This window comes from Sturnira hondurensis, unplaced genomic scaffold, assembly GCF_014824575.4.
Source record: "Sturnira hondurensis isolate 20B ecotype Veracruz unplaced genomic scaffold, ASM1482457v3 Scaffold0013931, whole genome shotgun sequence".
In the NCBI taxonomy this organism is placed as follows: Eukaryota; Metazoa; Chordata; class Mammalia; order Chiroptera; family Phyllostomidae; genus Sturnira; species Sturnira hondurensis.
In genome coordinates this window covers 4637745-4659806 of record NW_028086562.1, presented here as the reverse complement: position 1 = coordinate 4659806, position 22062 = coordinate 4637745, and the positions used below count along the sequence as shown (strand labels likewise).

The window sequence follows — 22062 nt, the reverse complement described above, 5'->3', positions numbered from 1 at the left end:
ACGGCGTTAGGGGAGGGACTACGGCGTTAGGGGAGGGACTACGGCGTTAGGGGAGGGACTATGGAATCAGGGAAGGGACTACGGAGTCAGGGGAGGGACTACATTGCGCAGGATTCCTCGCGCGCGGGCCATCTTGGGTGTTGCTAGAAGACCGGAAAGGGTAGCTGCAACAGGCCATTAGAGGCGTCCGAAGGCCGCATTCTGGGTCGCGCTGCGATTTCCCGGACAAACCGGGCTGCTGGTTTTAGTCCTCCTGCTGTCCGCGCGACGCTCCTCGCGAGAGGAGGCCCCGGATCTCTTGTCTCGGCCCGTCTCCCGCTTGACAGAGGCTGCTGCGAAATGCAGACAGCAGGTCCGCCCACGGGGCGACGGCGTTGGTAGTGTCTAAGACCAAGTAGTGGTCTTAAGCGGGAATGGAGAGCTCCGGCCTCTGGCCTACGCGCCCCCGGGCGCCTCTGCCTCTTGACGGGACTTGAGACAGTGACTGCAAGTGGGACCCGTGGTGCCGCTCACTTGGCAAGAGACGCCGCTGCCTAGGGAGGGGTACCGCAGAGCCCGAAGACGGACTGCCTCCCAGCGGAGCGCCTCGGTGACGCCCGCCAATGACGCCTCCTGCAGAACGCAGACCTGCCAGCTCCGGCCCCGATGCCCCGCTGTGCGCCAGCCGGGTCCGTCCGCAGGGGCGGGGTTCTCCCTGCGGGCAATTCCTGTTCTCGGGCTGTCTTGCGGCCCAGGGCTGCCACTCTTGGGGTGATGTGGAGCCTTTGTGGGGCCAGGGTTAAATAGGATTTCATCGTGCCTGGTCAAACCCCTCTCTCTAGGGCATGCAAAGCTGGCCCCCGGGGGGAGGGGGTGTGCCAGGGAGCTTCTGAGAGAAAAGATCGAGGCTGGCAACTGCCCGTTTAGTGCCCAGCATGGTTCTACCTTCCCTGGTGGTGAGGTTGGCACACGGACCACAGCTGGCAGGAAAGGTCACCAGGGCTGCTCTGTGCCATTGGGCAGAGCCGGTTTGCCTCAGGGCCAGTGCTTTGAGAGCAGTGCCTGGTCCGGGGAATCTGAGCAGAGAGATCTGTGGCCTTGGCCTGGGCCAGGAAAGACGTCCACACAGTGCATGTCCCGACTGACACCCGCTCTGCAGGACTCCCGTATGCACTTCCGTGTGAATGTGAGCAGGCAGGTGTGACCTTGGTTCCCGTCAGCCGGTGAAGCTGATGGGACTGGCTCCTCTTCCGGCTCAGACTTCACCCCATGGACTCCTGGGTGCTCCCCGCTCAGTCCCAAAGGCTGCCGGGACTAGGTGAGAGGGCAGGCACCCTGGGCTGGCTTTGTGCCACCACTGAGGCGGGTAGAATGCATGTGTGTGGTCTCAGGCTCTGCCACTGAGCCACCCTAGACAGAACAAAACAAACCCTACTACTGAGTGTCCTGCAGAAGTCACCACTTCTCAGTGAGTCGAGTCAGATGTGTGCTCATGACAGGGTTTGGACCCTGTCAGCATCCCTGAGGTCGTGTGGGTACCAGCCAGGAGCTGGTCAGGGCGAGGAGCTGCAAGTGTGGGCCACCTGGCTGAGTCCTACAGGTCCTCTTCCCATTCTGATGCTGTCTCAGGATATGTGTTCCCAGTGTGAACACCCTGAGTTCTCGACACACACAGAGTGCCAGTCCCGTAAGTGGGAGGGGCTATCCCCCAAGCAAGGGTGTTGTGTCCTCCAGAGGGAGAGCCGCCTGTCTTCTCTCTGGACAGCAGTGTTCGCTGAGCTGCTGTCGTCGGGAGCCAGGGGTCTGATTCCGGCACGCCCGCCCTGGGCCTCTGGCAGGAGCTGATCTGTCTGTCTCCAGGTCTGGTCTCAGAATGACACCCTGTCTCCACCCATCAGAAACTCAAGTGTGAACACCCAGGACAAGAAGGCCGCCGACGGTGCAGGTTTTCAGGACAGTGTGGCTCTCGCAGCAGCGGCAAAACCACTTGAGAGCCAAGCTGTGCCTGGGAATGTGATCGCTCAGGGGACCGGCATGATCAGGAGGAGCCCCGGCCCCGTGTTCTGCGGGGTACCTGCGACCCGCGATTCCGGTCTGCGTGGCAGCACCCGCTCTGCTCTCTGGGCTCAGCTCCACACCCCCTGCCTCTGCCTGTCACAGGCTGGACCGACTCCCTGCACTTTGTTCCACGTGTTGCTAGGAAGGAACTTCACCATCCACGAAGCTGTTCCCGGAGCTGAGACGCATGGGGATGTGGGCAGGCCTAGGACCCTGGTTTCTCCACAGGACACAGTCCACAGGGGTTTGTAACCCAACCCCCAGGGCCCTCACCCCGACCCCTGCAGGGACTCAGCCCTTGGGGAGCGGGTGGAGGTGGTTAGCCCTTCCCAACCACAGGCAGATGCTGGGGGAGGCTTGGCTACCAGCTACTCCGTCGCCCATGTCAGAGAGCAGCCTTAATGGCTGGCTGCCCCCACCCCCCAGGTGCCCCAGGCGTTCTGGGCCAGGCCCCTTTCCCGGGCTGGGCTGCATGGCTGGCTTCAGCCCCCAGTCTTCATGAGGGAAAAAGCCACTAGGCTGGGGAGGAAGCCAGGCTGGGTGCCCCAGCCTGTCCCACCCTGTCCTTGCTTTCTGGGATAGTGTGGGGGATGACGGGGCATACTCACCAGTGGTCACTGGCAGGACCCCAGAGCAGAGCAGTGTGCCCAGGCCTCTGGCGGGGGGCGTGGCACCTGAGCCCCCAGGAGCCAAGGGTCACCTGGTGAATTTTGAGAAGAGGCCCCTAGTCAGCCGCAGGAGGGACAGAGCCTGGGCTCCAAGTGCCGTCAGCCTTGCTGGAAACTTCTTCAGCAGCCAAGCCTGTGGGGGGAAGCCAGCTTCCTGTTCATGGTCAGTGGTCAGCAAGCCGCAGACAGCCCCACCTCAATGGTGGACTGAGGCGACCAGGTTGCAGCTGCCTTTGGGGCAGTGGCCAGGACCGTTGTCCCCAGCCTGTGCCCGGCGGCCCACAGATGGGAGGAGAGGCAGGCAATTCTCTAGCCGCCTGCAGGGGGCGCCCTCACCCAGCAGCGGGGCTGGGATGTGCAGGTGCTGCCCACGCCCCCACTGCCCCGGGCTTTCTGACCCAAGTGGGAGGAGGTGCTGAAACGAGGCCCCCAGAATGTGGACGTGGGGCCCTCGCACAGAGGAACACACTGAGGCAGCCTTGGGGACGGGGAGAGGCCTTGCCTCCGAGCACCTAAAATCCCCAAACCATGGCTTGCTGGGGCCTCCCAAACCCTCAGAACATGGCAGGGAGGCATCGAACTGGCCGGCACAGCCTCTGGCCACCCCCCAGGCCCTCCTGTCTCAGACCCCCTGCCATCACGTGTCTCCATCCCCAGGACAGTCTGGGTTGGCTCCTGGGTCCCCACCCAGGTCCTCTGACCAGCTGGACCTGGGGCAGTAGGATGGATGCCCCAAGGCCACAGGCCCACCCATAACCCCTCTGAGCGGCAAGTGCACCAGGTTTTCCACAGAAACGGGACAAGTGGGAGGAAGTGATTTACTAGGATTCTCAGCAATTGGAAAGCTGGGGACCCAGGAGCGCCAGTGGGAAGGCTGAGGCCCACCAGGCAGGAGGGACCCAGCGGACAGATGGGGCCCACCCCAGGGGAGGTCAGGCCGGCTGGACTCAGCGCCCCGACTTAAATGCTAGCCTCATCCACACGCCCTCCCAACAACACCTGACCACGAAGCTGGCACTGAGGCCTCGCCAAGTTGATACCAAGCAGCTCGGACTCTGGCTCACTCTGGGGACTTGGGCCACGTCAGAGGAGCTGCGGGGGGCAAGTTAGTGACATTCGGTGTTGACGGTACCGGGAGTGGGGGTGGGAGCTCTCAGGAAACCAGGGGTGCAGAGGCTGAGAGGCACGCCCCGCAGGGACCAGGGGCGGGGGAGCCCAGCACACGGGGCCTCCCATTCCTGACGAGCGAAGTAAAAGCAGATCACGCAGTTTTCCCCACTCTAGACCCCTCCCTTGCCAAGTGCCAGACCAGCCCACGCTCAGGACGAATGGCTTCCAAGAACAAAAGCAAAACAGTGCCAAGGGTCTCAGCTCTGATCTGGCAGCTGTGACCTGGGCATCAAGGGCAGGGTCCTCATCTCAGCACTCACTGCCCTGAAGGGACATGCGTGACCACAGTGACCAGACTGCACTTCCAAGGTTGCTTCTAAAAGGGGTGCAGCTGCTCTCACCCCGGGGGGGGCAGCCCAGGGGCCCTCCGGCTGAGATGGTGCCCCTGTCCCACACGGCAATGGCCGCCTGGTGCCCCACCAGCCACGGAAGCTGGCAGCCACCTGCTGCTCTCAGGCGCTGCACCAGGGGTGTCTCTCGCACAGCAGCAGGGGACCGACCCAGGACACGGAGAGCTCGGTGTCCCTGGGTGGCCTTCTCCCATGCTGGTCAGCCCTGTGTTCCAACCCCACAGGGAGGCTTGGAACGTGGTGCGACCCCAGGCCCCGCACCATGGCACCGCCCCTAGGCACGCTGAAAGGACCCTCCCACTTTGGACCCAGTTACTATGGATTCTGGGAACCAAGCCCTATTCCGGGCAGATGTGTATTTAGCCATTAAGGGCTTTCAGGACAAAGGCCACACAAGGCTTGTCACGGCTGAGAAGGCACACTGCAGGGTGACTGGCCAGGGAAGGGGTTGGTGTGGGGCCCAGGAGGGGGCCCCCAGGCCCCTGACCATTTGCTGGAGGACTTCAGGTCTCCCGAGGATGGAGAGCAAAGATGTCCCACCCAGCAGGAGATGAGGGTGAGGGGCCTCTGGACATCTGTCCCCTATACCCAGGGCATGGTGAGCCCCGAGCTGGGGAGCTGGGCCAGTGGCTGAGGACGGTTCCTGACGCCGGTCTCTGTGTGCTGATGGTGTGATAGGCGGGCAGCCACGATTACAGGGATGAGAAGCCCGGGGTGCCTTCCTGTACCGGGGCTCTGGGCTGGAAAGACGCCCGAGGGCACTCTCCTCAAGGCCCGAGACAGTGGGTGGCCTCTCAGCCAGGCCAAGCGGAGCAGACGTCCCAGGCTGCTGGTGGCTCTGGGCCCTGTGCTCACCCAGCCTCGGGGGGGCAGCGTGGCCACCCTGCCTCCTCAGAGCAGTGGTGGTGGGAAGGGTGTCCACGTGCAGGCCTCTCCTGGCGGCACCAGCCCCAGGCCTTGCTCCCCGTGGACGGGCTGTGCTGTGGGGACCCAGCCAGAGGCTCAGAGGCTGGGAAGGGCCCTCCCTGGACCACAGCCGTGGGCGGCTGCTGGCGGGGCTGGGACGGGCCCCCAGAGCTGGCCCGGGGCTGGTCAGCGCTTACCCCGGATTCACGCCTACATCCCCACGAGGACAGCTCCCAGGGCTGCCCAGGGGCAGGGGCCCTGGCAGGGGTGGTGTTCTGGGTCCAGCCCTGTCCCCTCGTTCCCCCCAGGGCGTCTCCTGGGCAGGCGCAGGTTCTGAGAGCCAGGGCCACCAGCTGGTCAAGACCAGCTGCTCCCTCTGCTCCCTGTGTGCTGGGTCTGGTCCCACTAGGGGTCAGCTGTCTGCCAGAACACCACCCCAGGCTCCCTGGGGCAGCTACAAAGCACACAGCCTCCTTCCTGGCACAGACGCTGGAGCAGCCCCCTCTGCACAGGAGGCCGCTGCCGGCTGGCAGAGAGAGGGAGGCCCTGCAGCTCTGAGCGGGGCCCCTCGGCCACCCTGGAGTGTTGGCCCGGGTGGGTCCCAGTGTCCCCAGGGGCGGCACCCAGGGGGATGAGGACACGTCTGCCTGCGGAGCTTGGGGGCTGGTCCTCACTCCCTGCTCCTGGCTGAGCCAACCACCTCCCCGGGGCTGGTCTGGGAAGTCAGCGTAAGCAGGCCACATGGCTGTCTGTGAGAAGTCATCGCGACAAGGGGGGTACTCACAATGTTGTCTCAAGTGGACAGAGCTGCACTGGCTTCTGACCAACATTATTTATGTTACGTTTGCTCTGTTGAGGCAGAAACTTTGCAAGGCGACGCCCCCAAGTGCGGTGGTGGTGGTGTTAGAGGAGCGTCCGTGCTGGGGTCATCCCCACCCACTCCCTCTCCACAGCGGCTGTCTGGTGAGTGACCGGTGGGTGGCCAGGGCGGGCCAGCTCCCACTGCCCAGCCAAGGGGTGGACTGTGTCCTCAGCGACCAGGGGCCAGTGCTGGACCTGGCCCTCGGTCACCTCCCTGGCGGGGGTGTGTGTGGAGAATGCTCATGCACAAGCACACACATAACCACACGTGCACATGCACACTTGCACACAGGCAGTGGCCACATGCATGTGCATGCACATAATCACATACATAGAGGTGTGCGTACCACACACGTGCACACACACATTCACACATGTGCTCTCACAAATGCACGTGCACCCAACCACACCGACATGTGCACATGTGAACACACGTGTGGACTCCTAGGCATGCACAATCACACACATGCACACACCCCTCAGCTGCCCTGCTCTGAGGCCCGACAGTGCCCCCCCTGCCGCCATCCACCTGTGTTCCTGGACCTCCCCGTGGGCAGAAAGCCTCACTGTCACGCTGCCTTTTCCACTCTGGACACGAGATGGCCCTGCAGGCAGAGCAGGTGGTCCCCAGGGTGTAGGACAGGGCTCTGGGCATGGCAGACGGTCACCAGGTGCAGACTGACCGGGGCACACCCCCAGGACAGGCCCGGTCAGATCGCTGGCCTCTGACCTGGTACTTCCTCCGGGGACGGACAGCACCTTGACCCCTCAGCTGTCTAGGGATGCCTTGTGGCTCCAGCACTGTGGCCTCCCTTGGACCCTCGCGCCCCGGGCCTGCTGGTCCCCCATCTTCAGATCTGCCTCTGGGTAGCATGTGTCCTCCGAGCCTTCGGCCACTGCCTTCAGTCCTGCCAGGGACGTGGCCTTTCATCCTTGCAAACCCCTGCACGTGTGTGGTCTCCCCACAGTTCGACCCTTTGCCCTGGCCGGCCAGCAGGACCCTGCTCACTCTGGCCCTGTACCACCACCGGCCCCCCCGGCCCCTGGACACACTGGTCCCCAACAGATGCCCACACCTGCCCTGGCTCTCAGCCACTTCCCCTCTGTCCATTTCCCCCCGGGCTGTTCCCATGCCAGGCATGCTTCCCCGAGAACCCCACCCCACCTTTTCTTTGTCCACTGGTCACCCCCAGACTGAAGTCACCTTATCTCACAAGCCCTGGATGGCACCCTTTGCCACCTTGGTCTCGGTACCAACCCGCTCCTGGCCTGGTCGGAGCTCACAGACCCGGTCGGCTGGTGGGGGTCCCTCGGCTCCTCTGCTGCCTGGGCAGTCTTGCCCGTTGATGCGGCATCAGCAGCACCCCCGAAGGGCTGCTAGTGTGGGGTGGCAGGAGGAGTACACCCCTAAATGCCCCGGTTCCGTCTGTGCTTCTTGCCTGTTTCTGACAGAGGGGTGCTGGCACCAGAGCTGTGCCGACACCTGAATAAACGCGACCTCCTCCTGCTCTAGCGTGTGTGTCTGTGGTTCTGGACATCCAGGGCTTTCCCGGGGGCAGCCTCCCAGTGGGCCTGCCTGTGAAGAAGCGTCTCTCCGAGAGCCAAGGAGTCTCAGGGCAGGTGGCGGTCAGCCCTGCCCACTCACACAATGCCCGCAGCCCACAGGGACCGGTTTGTTCTCTGCAATGCTGCCTGCCCCTGTGTGCCCGGACCTCTTGCCTGCAGACGGCGTGAGCATGTCCAGCCCACGGAGTCGCCAGCTACACCTAAACCCCTGTGGTCACCACGAGGGCACGGCCACAGGCCCTCCTGCTCCAGGAGCCTCGGGAGGCCCCCGTGTGTCTGGGCAGGGAAGTGCCGGAGGGGAACATGGCGGGGGCTGGGAGGCTGTCCAGTCGGGCCAGATGCCTGGTGCTCAGTGCACAGGTGAGGAGGTGCGCAAAGGCTACGGACGAGAATGTCCAAGAAGAGGAGCCCCTGGGCCTTGCAGGTTCGCGGCCGAGGGTCCCAGTGCAGACGGCCTGTGGGGCGGGGGCTGCTGATGCTCAACAGTCGGGTCCTGGCCTTGCTGGGGTTGCCCCCTTTCTCAGACACCTCTCTGTGACATCACGCGCCAGCCACCCCTGCTCCCTCCCTGGTGCCGAGCCTCCGGCCATGGGGGCCCAGCTGGGCTGACCGCTGGGTCCTGTCCTCTGCAGGGATGACGCCGCTCGTGTGGGGGCCCAGTGCCCTCCCATGTGGCTCCATGAGCGGAGGTCATGCCTGAACACAGAGCTCGAGAAACTCGAGGTCTTTTTTTAAAAAACATTTTTAAAAGATTTTATTTATTTATCTTTAGAGGGGAAGGGAAGGAGAGAAGGAGAGAAATACCAATGTACGGTTGCCTTTGTGTGTCCCCTGCTGGGAACTGGCCTGCAACCCAGGCATGTGCCCTGACTGGGAATCGAACCACGGTTGTTTGGTTCGAAGGCCCGCGCTCAATCCACTGAGCCACACCAGCCAGGTCGAGGTCTTTTTAAAGGAAACCTGGGTCTGGGCATGGCCCATCCCAGCGCACGGTGTGACGGTCACCCAGGGCAGGGCTGGCGGGCCAGGCTGTCCCCTCCCCCGTCGTGGCCACAGGACCACGGGAGCTCCATGTGGCCTCTGCCCTGACTAGCCTCGAGGTCATGGCCAGAGCTGGGATGAGAACCCGTGGGAGTGGGGAGCGGCATGCAGAGCCGTGTGGGGGAACGGGGGCCCCACCTGAGGCCGCCGTCCACACTCCAGCAGGGAGTGCGCCCGGTTCCTTTTTCTGTGCTTGCCTCCCTTCTCCCTCCGAGGCAGCTTTCCTCATTATTACTGACGTGCTGACTCTGAACAGCAAGTCCTGGGCACCCCTGTGCAGACGGACACGAGACACAAACCTGGTTTCCTCTCACAGCAGAAGTTAAAAATTATTCAACACGGAATTCCTGGGCTGTGCTGCAGAGGCCGTCGTACCAGGCAAAGGGTTCCACCGCCTTCCGCGGCTGGCCAGGCCGATAACGCCGCCTGGGGGCCTCTCGGCCGTGGCTGCAGCCGGCACCGTCTCCCCGGGACCAGGTAGGACTGAGGCCGAGGGGAAGCCTCAGGAGGAGTTTGTATTGTGGGGACTGCGGGTGCCTCCACCCCCCACTCCTGAAGCTTTTCTATCCAAGCTGCGGTCTAACCCGCCCTTGTCTGCCCCAGGCTGGGGCTCTGGCGGCACTGGGGCATCGGCCCCCAGCAGGAAGCACAGGGGCTCGGCCGGTCAGGCCCCAGGGTCCCTTGCGGGGAGTCACAGAAGCCGGGGCTCTGCCCTCTGTTGGGGGTAGAGCACACAGTTGGGGGTGTTTGAAATGGCAGGGAAAGCTGGGCTGGGCAGGCCGGCCAGCCGGCCACGGAAGGTCCCACAGCTTGTGGCCTCTGGATATGAAAGCACTAGGGGACCCACGGCTCCTGGAGAAGTTGGGGACTTGGCCCTCCATGGCATGTTCGGGTGTTTTGAGCTTTCTGTGGGAAGGACCATTGCAAAGGCCCTAAACTGCTCCCCGGCTGTAACTGTGACCCAGCAGGGTGGGAAGGCACAGCCAGCCCCGGGCCCAGGAAGAAGGGGACAGGCTCCGGCTGGCGGCCTTGGTTTACGTTTCCTGGACATGGCGATGCCAGGAAGCTCTTGCCAAGAAATGTATTCTGTGTGGCAAGACACGGGTGTGCCATGGACGCCCTGTGAGTGTGCAAGGGAGTCCTCTCTGGCTAGAGCAGGAACAGCTTTCGTCCTCACGGCCAGAATTCAATCCTGCCCAAACCCAGGAGTCTGGGGTGTCACGGGGGATGTGGGAGCACAGAAGAAACAGGACGGGGGCCTGAGCCCCCGGGCACATGGTCTGGTATCGCCACGTGGGTGTGTCGCTGTGGAGACCTGCCAGGCCGGGAGGGTGGACCTGGGTGGGGGTGGGGTTCCACGGTGGGCGATCCCAGGAACACAGATGCTGTCACAGCAGGAAGGAGCAGGTGGGGATGGTGACCAGGCCAGGAGAGGTGAGCGACAACCTGCCCTAGACAGCCAGGGGACAGACGTTTGTGGCCCAGCACTGGCTGACGACTGAAGTGACCCGGGGCCCGAGAGGATGAAGGCCACACCCAGTGAGCTTTTGACTTCACGCTTAGTCAGTTGCTCCTGCGTGCGGTTTCAGACCCAGGCGTCTGTCTCCAGGACAGACAGCCTCTCACCGGGGCAGCCCCCACCTACCCCAAGCGCCGCCCTCCCCCGTCTGTGGGGACAACCCTAGTGCTGCTGGCCAAACTCACGGCGCCATGCCATGCCACCCGGGAGCAACTTCCTGTGTGTCTGAGTCAGGGGTCACCGGGTGCCCCCGAGGACATGGCGGGCGCTCGCTTCCTCACACATGCGCGGGCCCCCGTGTCCCCACAGGGTTGCACGGTGACTCCCATTGGCTCTGCGTGCGAGATCACACCCGGCTGGTGGTGTGCTGCAGTCACCGTCCCCACTGCACACGCGTGTTTTCCCTGGGGTTGATGATCCGCTTTCTGTCTTCTCTCAGCTCATAACTGAATCATCCCCAGACTCACCGGCGGCACAGCCGGAAAGACAGGGGGTGCCTGGGGTCGCCCCGCGGGAGCCGGCACCGCCCTGATCCTGGGGGGTGCCGAGGGCTGGACCCCAGACCATCCTGGACTTCACCCTGGAGCTCCCCAGACCCATCCTTCCTCTTCCTCAGCTTCCTCTTCTTCTTAGGGGGCATGTTCTCTGCAGCTTCCCGAGAAAGGGCAGGTGGCAGACCTGTGGCCTCAGCGCCTTCCCTCCACCCTCCCCGAGGGGCCAGCGTGGGCTGCAGACGCAAGCCTGGCCGCCACACTCCCTCGAATCCCGAGCCTCGTCCCAGTGTCTCCCAGCCCCCGAGGCTGTGGGTCCTGCGAGGGCACTGTCCCTTCTGTTCTCTGGCATGCTCGCTTTTCTTCTGGAAGTTTCTAGGGCCTTCTTTTTGTGCCGTGTTCTGATCGTTGGTGAAAGCGCCCTGCGTGTGGGTCACGCGCACCCCCTTTGCTAGGCTCCCAGCGGCTTTTTCAGTCCAGACCTTCCTGCCCTTGAGTTCCAGGACATTTTCTCGATCATTAGTTTTTGTGTCGGTTCCCTCCCTCGGTTCCCTCGGTCTGCGGTCAACGTCCCTGGGGTCTTGGACCTCAGGCCCGCCTCTCTCGACCTTCCCTGCTTCCTCTTCCTGGTCCTGCGATCTGCTTCCAAGGAGGGCCCCGACTCTGGCTCCCACCTCTTCCTCCACAGAGCTTGTCACTGTGCCTGCCACCGGCATTTCCAAGTCACTTTTGTTCTCTGAATATTGACTTCTCAACTTTGTCTGTGGTCACAATGTTTTTTCCTACCTCTTCGAGGACATTAATCATAAGGTGTTTTAAAAACTTTTCTCCTTGCACAGTCTGGAAAAGCACAGGAATTTTGTATTTTATACACACGTACATGTCACATATATTTCATATGTGGATACAGAATTCCATGTCTCCTTGCAGTCACATCAGCTGCCTCAAAGTCAAAACTTCAAGGTAGGAAACGATTCCATGTGCCGAGTCTGTGGGAAACGCGCTGAACTGAGAAAATGTTTTGGTGCCGATGACAAGGACTTAAAGTCCATTTGTGTTGAGAACTCTTATAAATTGTTGGGAACAGACAGGAAGCTGGGTGTTAAGGCGGGTGAGGGCTATTTGTGGGCCGAGTCCCTATTTCTCAGGGAAGCAGTGGTCACAGATGCAGGGACGGTCCCGTGTGGGTGCCCGGAGGCGGGCCTCTCGGGGGACAGCCCAGGCCGAGGGGGGGCAGGGTGGGGCCAGGGGAGCAGGCAGAGCCTCCTTCTGCACCCCCAGGGTCGCCACCCCCAGGGGCAGCTGGGGGCCCTGGACAGCAGGCACCTGGCCCCCCTGGAGGGGAGGTGGCACTCAGGAGGTGGCCCTCGGGACGTGTCTCACAAGCAGCAGAGGCCCTGATGGGGCAGGGCCCTCGGGGAAGGTGGGCAGCTCCCCTCGGCTGGAGTCAGAAACTTCCGGAAAGCAGACCCCCAGGTCCCTTGTTTCCGTGAGGAGCTCGCAGGTGAAAGGCCAGAGGGGGTGACATGGGGGCAGTTGCGGACACCAGGGATTTATTTCCTCCAGATCCCGGGGGCTGGACGTCCGAGCGCCCGAGAGCCGGGCGCTGGCAGTGCCGGGCGCTCTGGGGCGCCCTCCCTGCGGCCTTCTCTCGGGGGGTCTGGGCCCGGCCCTCCCGTTCCTAGGAGGACAGTCAGACTGGACGAGGCCCCACTTCCTGGCCTCATTTTCACTCGGTTGCCCTTTCAAGGCCCTGTCGCAAGTGAGGCACTGGATCAGGGCATCACTTGGGAGTTTGGGGGACATGGTTTATGCATCACGGGGCGTTAGGCGCAGCCCCACGGAGGGAAGGGTGCAGGGACTTGGGGGCGGCAGGTGCCGCTGAGAAGTGGCAGGCGCATCTGACACGCATGCCGGCAGAACCACCAGTGCAAATCCAGCTAGGAGACCGCACCCTGACCCTCGGGCACCGTCGTCCGAGCGGCAGTCCACCCACCGATGGACGCACTTTCCTCCATGAATGCAGGCGGCCCTGTGCGTCTGCGGGTTTCACGTCTGCAATGCGAGCAGCCACGCGGCAAATGCGGTGTCGTGGGCCTATCGTTGTGAATCCGGGGGTGTGAATTCAAAAATGCTGTTTCTGACCCTCAGTCGGTTGAGTTGCGGAGGGAGACGGACCAGTGCCTGGGGTCTCATTTGCAGGGACGCTGCCCAGGAAGGGAAAGGACTGTGTCTCTGGGTGGCCAGGTGGCCACGTCACTCAGCAGGGTCTGTGTGCCCACATTTGTATGAAGGAAAATTGAGCCAAAATGCCTCTTATAGAAGAAGCACCCAGAAGACGCACATGGTCCAACAGGGTGATGAGGTGGGGCCCCGGTCTCATCCCAGGGCCCCAGTGGGCAGCCTGGGCCTGGTGTCCTTCCCATGTGGGGTCAGTGTGGGCGGAGTTGTCTGCCACAAGGCCTGCGGGTGCAGCTGGGAGCTAGGGCACACGGTGGCCCTCACCCCCGCCAGGCCTCACAGACCCAAGCGCCAAGCGCCCAGGGCCCAGTGTGGGGGAGGTTTGCTTTGGACGCCCTGTGGTTCCCAGGCCGGTGGGAGGCGGCCAGCAGACAGTCTCGAGTTTAATGTTTCACTTCCTCCCCTCATGGTTAACCCCCCTCACCTGTCCCTCTGGCAGAAACCACGCCGCCAGGGACAGAGCGGGGACCTCTTCCCCCCCACCTGCCCAAGGTGCGTCGGGCCCGCACAGGAGCTCCAGGGACCTCCATGGTGTCTATCTGTCCACAAGAGGGTTTGGCGCAGGCCAGATCCAGGTTCCCTTGCAGTCTGTTTGACAAGCACCGAGCTTTCTGGGGCCTGCCCAGGTGGGCAGCTGGTCTGGGGAGGGGAACTGTGCCAGAATGTGGATCCTCAGCTCCGTTTTCCTGAGAAAAGTTAGAAAAAGATTCGATTCACGTGGACATCTTTGCTGGCGCGTGTGAGAAGCCAGTGGTCAGGAAGACTTAGAAGGTTTCTCTCCCTCCTAAGAAACAAGCCCACAGTGGACAGCACGGCAGATTTTGGGTGCCTGCCTCTCCCTCCGCTTCCAGGGCCCCAGCGTGGCTGTGCCCCCACAGGACCCCGCAGCCTTCTGCACCCCCATCCCACAGCAAGCCCCAGAACAGGGGGGCACTTCCTCTCCATGAAAGCGTTTCTTTCTTCCTGTCCACGCCCATGCCCCCCAGGACGTCACCATGTGGGGCCCGGCAGGCAGGATCAGTCTCCAGGGAAGGCAGGCCTCTCACACTTTGGCCAACATGGCTGTACCACGCGAGGGGTCCAGAGCCTTCCACGTCCTCCCGTGTCCTGTGTGGGCCATGAGCTGTCATCGGAAGCACATCTGTCTTCCGTCAGAAAGGGGGGCCTTGGGTGTATGTCATTGTGGCCCGCAGCCCCCACGGTGATGGTTGGCACCTGAGCCTAAAGGAGGAGCCTGCGATGCCCCCTTGGAGCTCGGGCAGAAGTGGGGTAGGAGCCTGAGGGGCACGCCTCTTACAGTAGAAGGGCGGGTGTCCACATTGCAGCCGACGTCCACACCACCCTCCCCACCCAGCTGGGTGCCCTGGGGAGGGCAAGCCCATGGGGGCAAGGCAGAGCTCTGAGACTCGTGGGTGGGGGATGAAAGGGTGGGGGAGGTGGCCTCAGAGGGCTGGGGCTGAGCAGAGGCCAAACACAAGTATTTGGGGGACTGTGAGTGGAGGACTGTGGGGGCCCCTTGCCCTGGGGAGGAGGTGCTGGGGTCCATCCTGGGAGGGGGGGCCGGGCTGGCAGGTGGAGGGCCGCTGTGGCCACCTGGAGCAGGACCGCAGCCCAGGAGAGGGGCTGGCGTGGGCAGCAGCTCGGGGAGCACAGAGCGGAGGCCTCCTGCTTCCTGGGTAAACACCCTAAAACATCCCGGCAGGTGGGATCCAAACACAGAGCCTTAAGCTTCTCTGGTGTGAGCAGACCCTGTCTTTTGCTGCAGGTGTTGGGGGGGGGTCCCTGCTGGTGCAAAGGGCGTGGGGCAGACGGAGGGCAGGTCTTCCTGGTGGGACTCCAGCAATCTCCCTTTGCTCCGGGTTAATTCGAGTACAGGTGCGGGTATGCAAACAAAGGTGGGGCAAAGCAGGCTTAACCCTTTCGCCCCATCCCAGGAGGGGGCAGGAAGCTGGAACCCCGGCCAGGTGGCCCATTCGCCCTGGGCACTAGGCCACAGGGCTTTGTGGCTCTGGCGGGGCGGCAGCCCGATCCTTCTGAGCACTCACACCTGCCCCCACCCCCAGCCCGAGCACCTGTCCACGACCCCAGCCCCGCCCCTTCCTTGATTCTCCAGCTAACAATGCTGGTCGGCAGGGGCTCTGTGGAGGCCTCAGTCTGGGGACCGCCTCACCCTCACCTGTCAGGGAGGGTGAGGAGGGTGCGGTGGGTGCGGTGGGTGGGGAACCCAGCTTTGCATAAGGAAACTCGAAACTCCGCCAGGTGCACAGGAGACAAAGGTGCTGAGGGAGGTGGCTTGGAGGGGCGGGGCCGTCCTGCAGGGGAGGGGGATGGGCGGGGGGGCTCCACGGCCCCTCCCCAACCCTCTGCCCTTTCCCCTGCACCTGTGAATGCAGGGGTGCGGGAGCAGGGCAGGCTCCATCTGGGGACTTCTCGTCCTGAGCCCAAAGACATCCTCAGAGAGGGCCCTCGGAAAAGGGCGGAGGCTGGAAACGAAAGGGGCTCGCTGCCCCCCCGACTTCCCCCTTCCTCCCCCCTCACCGACAGGGGCTCCCCAGCGTCCAGAGCCCCGGGTCCTTCTCGGGCCTCTGCCACCTGCTGTGCACAGGTGCACCTGGGACCTGGGGCAGGGAGGGCCCTCCCACTCCCACCTGGTGGCACAGCCACTGGGCCGGGTTCAAATGTCCTGAGCCTGGAGAAGGGGTCAGGTCTTCCATCACAGGAGTCGGCAGGGAAAGGCAGCCACCTGAAGCATCCCAGGGAGAGGGAGCTCAGGAACTCTGACAGGGCTCTCCTGAGGTCCCCCGACCCTCTCAGAGGGGCCAGCGCCCAGACCCGACTCCCTGCGGTCCAGGCCCTCGGCCAGCCCCTTCCTGTGGCCCTCCCTGGGACCCTCACACTTTGCAGGCTCAGCCCCTGCATGGTGCCTGCGTGCCTGCGTGCACACTCTCAGGTGCCGCTTGGGGAGGGGGGCCAGGGCACAGCCTGCAGGGCTCGGCCCCATCCTGGGCTCCCGGATGTGGGCACCTCCAGCCTTCCTGTCTGCTGCTCTTCCTGGGCCCTGGGAGGGGAGGGCAGGCCCGAGCAAAGGAGCAAAGGCAGCGACCCCGCCTTCCTGGGCCTCACCACGGCTGGGGCTGTCCTGACCTGCCCTCAACCCCGGCTCCGCCAGCTGCCAGCCACCAGCTCCCTCTGTCTCCCACCTTCCCCAGGAACGGGCGGGTGCAGCCGGCTCTCCCCCACCCCAGGCCGACTCCAGCAGGAAGCCCTCACTGACTACCTTCCAGAGCCTTCTGCACCCTCTGGGCTGGTGGGCAGGAACCCCTGAGGGGCAGAGGAAGCAGGGGAGGGCTCTGTGAGCCTTGCAGACCTGTAGCAGCCCTGGCCACAGCTGTGTGCACCAAGGGCGGCCCCTCCTTGAGGGACAGCCCCCCGCCTGTGGGCCAGCCCGAGCCTCCCGGCCTGTGGAGTGAAGTGAATTTTCCAGAAAGCTGGGTTTGAACTTGCACAATTTAAAGAACCCTCCCTTCCTGGGGCTTGCATCACCCCACTGATGATTGCAGCGGAAACGCTGTTTGCGTTATAGGTGACCCAGGTGACGTAGGTGATGGTTGGGAGGCCTTGAGGTTCTGAAGGACCCTCTGTCAGGCGAAGGCATTCAAGTCCCCAGAGTGGGAGACAGTGGACCGGGCCCGCAGGGCTGTGGCTGGACTTTGGGCGCCTGGGTCTTTGGACAGCCCCGCTCTGGGGGGTCGAGGGTCAGCCAGGGCGGGTGGTCTCGGACAGATGGCTGGATGCCCCGGGCTGCTCCCGGAGTTCAGCAGGGCACCCCGAGTCCCAGGGTCAGGGCAGCCCTCGAGCTGGTGGGGCCTGAGGCGGCAGGAGCTGCNGTTCTGAAGGACCCTCTGTCAGGCGAAGGCATTCAAGTCCCCAGAGTGGGAGACAGTGGACCGGGCCCGCAGGGCTGTGGCCGGACTTTGGGCGCCTGGGTCTTTGGACAGCCCCGCTCTGGGGGGTCGAGGGGCAGCCCGGTGGGTCGGGAGCCCGCTCACTGCCCCCTGGTCTCACAGGTGTCTCGGGTCAGCCAGGGCGGGTGGTCTCGGACAGATGGCTGGATGCCCCGGGCTGCTCCCGGAGTTCAGCAGGGCACCCCGAGTCCCAGGGTCAGGGCAGCCCTCGAGCTGGTGGGGCCTGAGGCGGCAGGAGCTGCTTAGAGCTGGGGCGCTCTGCACTGAGAAAGGGCTGGGCCCCGTGTCTGGTCATCAGAAGCAGGCGCAGCCGGGCCCCTGGCTGCCTGCTGCCTTGTTATATCGAAAAGACAAAAGGCAGAGGAGAGGGGCAGAGAGGGGCGGGTGCAGATGGGGAAACTGAGGCTCAGTAAGGATGGTCAGTAAGGCCGGAAGGGGGTGGTGTCCTCGGCACTCCGGGCCCTGCGAGGAGGCTGTGGTGCCCTGTGCCCGCCTGCGTCCAGGGGTCTGTGGAAGGAGGGCCACGCCTCACCTCTTGGACAGGCCTGCAGGTGTGCTTGGGCAGGGACCCCGCCTAATAAGACAGATGTGCTGCCCCCAGGACCCCTGCCCGGGAGCACAGCCTCAGAGTGAGCTGCGCCCCCTGGGAGCAGGGGGCAGGCTGGGGGAGCTCCCAGGGAGGCGGACAAGGAGTGTGTGTGTATGTCGAAGTGTAAGTGGTGTGGGGTCCCTGGGCGTCTGGCCCAGGACCACCTTCGTGGGGAAGGTCTGCTTCCTGCCCACAGAGGCTCGGGGGTGGGGAGGGGCGCAGCAAAGGCAGCCCGCTGCTCCCCTCTCACGCACATGTGGCTCAGGATTCAGCCCAAGTCAGCGCTGAGGCCCTGGTGGGCCTTTCAGTGCAGACCACAGCGCCTTCTGCTGCCTTCTGCTGCCCCCCAGCTCCCAGGCAGCTGGACCCACTGCCTGGGGCGCCTCTCGCCCGGCTGCAGCCGGGACAAGGTGTGGAAAGTCCTGGGACCGACTTTTTCCTTGAAAGACCCAAACTCAGAGGGAATCTGTTGTCTGAACGTCAAACACAGACTGTCTCCCGTGGTTCCTCACGATTTTTCCACTTCACAATGGTGTGACTCGAGGTCCGTGGAAGCCGTGCTGGGAGTCTGACCCCTCCCTGGTGCTGGGCAGGGCGAGAGCCCATGCCGTCTGCCGCACCAGGCCCGGCTCGGCACCGACACTCTGCCAGGACCGTGTGCCCAGCGTGGTTTGGGTGTCATGTCTTGTGTCTTCACATCCCGTCCACAAAACGCCCGCCTGTGTGTCCTGCTTCTGGTGAGGAGGGGCAGCGAGGACTCGAGATGGGACTCAGGCCACCACCCAGCCGCAGGCTGACCAGCTGCTGTGAGCACGTGCACGGGAGGCCGGGCTCCGCCGGCCGATCGCAGGGCAGGTGTGTCTAATGCAGTTCCCCTTGCGGTGCTCTCGACTCCAGCGGGTTTGCGGGGACATAGCCAGGGTGATCCATGGTGGGCCTCCCCTGGGACATGGCGTTGCCCGGCGACAGTGGACGATGCCGACTCCGACAGCCACTCCGCTTGTGTGGTGGTTCAGAGGGTCCAGGCGTTTCCTGCTCAAAAGCCTGCCCCTGCCTTGGGCCACCGCCCCGTCCCGGTTGACTGCGGACAGCTGCTCCAGACAGGCGGTCCACGCGCGGTCCCAGCCCCGGGGCTGTCCCCCAGCTCAGCATTGATTGTCCCAACAGGAAGGCAGCTCTGCGCTTTGCCTGGATAGTTCCAGAAGCTGGTGTGGCCACACTCCTCCGCCACGCAGGCCCCACCCCTTCGGGCTCTGCAGCGTTGGCCCCTGATAACGTTAGTCTAGCGCCCAGCCTCCACCTACCCGAGTGGATCCCAGACCCCGGTCTAGGGGGCTCCCAGCAGCTGGGGTAACAGCACAAGATCGAATGGGTGGGAGGTGACCCGGAGGACCCCCCCCCCGACTCAGGGCAGCGTGGGCACCGGCAGAAATGGGGTGGGGCCACAGATGACCTCAGGAGCCTCTAGTTTGGGGTGTGAAGGCCCCTGCACCCCAGTGGGATGCCGGGGTCCTGAGGCGCTGCCTGGGGTCACATTCCTGGACGCCCATGTCGAGGTGAGAAGAGACGGCCCTACCCAAGGCACCAGTGTGGGTACCAGAACAGCTGCGCACTACCCCCCAGACTCAGGGGGCCACCCAGCCCACCCGAGAGTCTGGCTGGACAGGGCATCTGCTCACACCGTCATCCAAGCCACCCTGGGACTCCCCCTCCGACAGTCCCCGCTGCCCTCCTTGAAGGCCCTAGGAGTTGGGGAATCCAGGCTCAGAGCTGTGCACAAGTCCTTCAAAGGGACCTGCCCCTGCTCCCTGAACCCGCCCCTCCCTCCTCCGACTCCCACCCTCAAAATTCTGCTTCCAGAACGGCTCTCCCCAGCCTGCCGCCCCAGGAACTGTCTGCCTCACAGGCCCTCCCGCACCCTCTCCCCGTCATTGCACCCACCGGGGCCTCTTCACAGGCCCCCGCCCCCTGAATACCCCCACGGCTGCCCCGTGGACACGACCCAGCAGGACGCTCCTTGTTTGGTGGACTCTACCCTCTCTTCCTGTGGAGGTTGTCCCAAGTCCCCAGGGGTGCCTGCTCTCCCCCACCTCGGGTCCCACCCACAGCTGCAGGAGTCGCCTTGCCCCTAGCCTCCTCTCTCACACTGTGGTCCGGTGGAGCCATCCGGGGGTGGCTGCCATGCTCCCGGCCAAGGGGAGTCTCCTGGAGGCCTCAGGCTCCCACAGTGCCCACCTGCCACCCCCATGCCAGCCCCGAAGTCCCCCAACTCTGAAAAAAACCTCCTTGCCCCCAGGCACCCTCCAGCCACTGCCCTGCTGGGCCTCCCCAACTGCAGGGCTGCCCACAGCCTGGCTCCTCCCTCCTGCTGCTTGGCTGGTTAAGGTCACAGTGACCTCAGGCTCCCTCCTGGCCTCCTACTGGCCTGGCCTCTGGGTCACCTCCTCCTTCCTGTTCCCCACCCCCCACCACGGGAGCCAGCTCTGCCGAGGAATGTTGCAGGCCCCCCTGCAGGGCTCTCCCTTCTCCAAATACCCCCGGCCCACCCTGCCCACCCAGTGATGCTAGATCCTGGGAGGAAGCCCCTACAGGCCAGGAGCTTGTGGGTGCCCACGCACAGGCATGTGACAGCATTGTGCCCCCAGACCCCCAACACCCCCCTCCCACACTCAGCTTTAGTTTTATGCAAAATCTCACCCACCAGGGAGGGGGCTCAGCAAAATCTTGATCCTTCTCAACAGGCCTCTCAGCCTCTTTTTAAAAACACCAACCAATCGATCGCGTTTGACTTCGGTCCCATACTTTGGGGACCTGGCTTTGGTGCCCCTCACAAGTGTCCAGTGAGGGTGACCAGGCACGTGGGCTGCTGCAGGACGCTGCAGAAGCTCAGGCTTCTGTCAGTCAGCTCTGAAACTGGGGAGTCTCACAGGTGCTGGCCCTCCGGTCAGTGGCTGACCCCTCAGGCTGGGGCTGGGTGGCCTTGCAGACCCTCTGGCCCGCCCCTGGGCCAAAGGCCCCTGCTCTGTCCCCGCTGACGTCTGGCCAGCAGGTCAGTCACTGTTGCCCAAAGCTTCAACCTCGGTTTCCCCCCCGCCTGCCCACCTGCCTCAGCGTTCCCCACACCCGACGGGCCCACTCTGCTGACCTGTACAGAGTCATGGCCCCTCGGGCACCCCAGCCCCCGGTGTGTCCAAGGCTGGGGTGGCAGTGGGAATAGCCCCGCTGCTGCGAAGCCTCGCTGCCAGGGCGCCCTGCAGTCCTTGACCTCTGCCCCCACCTCCTTGTCCACCTGCAGCCCCTGACCTTGGCCCTGGTGGGCTTCTCCTTCCTTTCTCCTTGCCCAGCCCTCTGCTGTCCTCTGTGGGGGTCCAGGCCTGGATGGTGCCCATTCTCGGACCAAAAGGGCAGGGTGCAGGCAGGGCTCCCATGGTCAGCAGCAGGGGGGTGCGGGGAGCATGGGGTCTGTGGACGGAAGTGGCCATGAAGACAGAGGCAGGAGGTGGTTTCGGAGTAGGGGTGGGGACCTAGTGGCTGTCCCGGGGCTGGGGCAGGAGACGAGTCCTGGAACCAGACCCAGATGACCATTGTGCAGCCTAGGGACGCACCAGGTGCCCCTGAGCTGTTCCCTTTAAAACGGTTAACTTTGTGTTCCGTGTATTCGCCTCAAGTTTCAAAAAACCCTGCAAAACACGCTCCCAGGTGCCGTGGGCCACCGGGCCCTTCCTGGGTCCCCTCCCCTGGCCCCTCCCCCGAACTCCCTCAGGTGCTGCTGAAAAACAAGTGCTCTGTGTCAGGTGGGCAGCCTCTGCACGATTATGCCCCAGTGAGTGGAAAAAGGAGATGGTAATTTTCTCTAGCCCCATCCCCCGTGGCGGCTCCAGGCATCTTGGAGGCTCTTTTCTGCCTTTGGAGACCAATTACCCAGGTGGCGGGGACAAGCAGGGCCCAGCGGCCTCATTAACTTGCCGCCTCCGTGGGAGGAGGCTCAGAGAGGCAGCTGGTCTCGGGCCTGGACAGCTCAGCCACCCAGGGACCTCGAGGTGTAGAAGGAGCCGGGCCAGCCCGGGGCCCCAGGCGGGCGCAGGCCTCTCCGGGGCGGGCGCGCCCAGCACGAGGGGCTGCAGTTTCCTCCCTGCAGTGGCAACAGCCCAGCTGATGCCTGGGTCCTGGTGCCCGGGTTGCATCAGGCAGACGGCCTCTCGGGGGTTTCCCGAAGCACCTGTGCCCGTGGCACCCGCCCCACACAGTGGCCCCCAGCGCCAGGCCGGAGCTGCCTCCCTGCCTGGGAAATGAGGGCTTCTGGAAGGTTCCACACATTTGTCCTCTATAAGACCACTCAGGCTGAATGGGAAAGGAGGCCCAACTGGAGGCTGGTTCTAGAACGATTTCCTAAAGGGGCCACTGACCCCCAGAGGCCTCTCAAAGCTCCTGTGGCAGATGCTGGGGTGGGTCCATGGCCCACCCTCCACGGAAGCAGAGAACCCAGAGCCTCTGCCCCTCGGTCCCCGGGCCCCGGAGCTGGCTCTGGCTCCCGCTCCAACGCCCCGAGCAGCTTCCTCTCTGTGCCCCTTGTGGCCCAAAATTCAAGGGCATGGCATTTGCCCACTGAGCTCAGACAGGCAGCCCTGGGCAGAGTTCCTCACGGGGCCAGGACCCTC

The 22062-nt window shown here is 63.9% G+C and overlaps 2 long non-coding RNA genes across 2 annotated transcripts; one reads left to right on the top strand and one right to left on the bottom strand.

The window, feature by feature from the left end:
* Positions 1–114: 114 nt before the first annotated feature.
* On the top strand, positions 115–21827 carry LOC118998227 (uncharacterized). Its single transcript, XR_005068830.1, has 3 exons — positions 115–709; positions 20600–20605; positions 21817–21827. It is a non-coding gene; the product is annotated as an uncharacterized LOC118998227 (long non-coding RNA).
* LOC118998225 (uncharacterized) lies at positions 12498–14260 on the bottom strand. Its single transcript, XR_005068829.1, has 3 exons — positions 13897–14260; positions 13334–13536; positions 12498–12816 (listed from the first exon to the last, which is right to left on the bottom strand). It is a non-coding gene; the product is annotated as an uncharacterized LOC118998225 (long non-coding RNA).
* Positions 21828–22062: the final 235 nt, after the last annotated feature.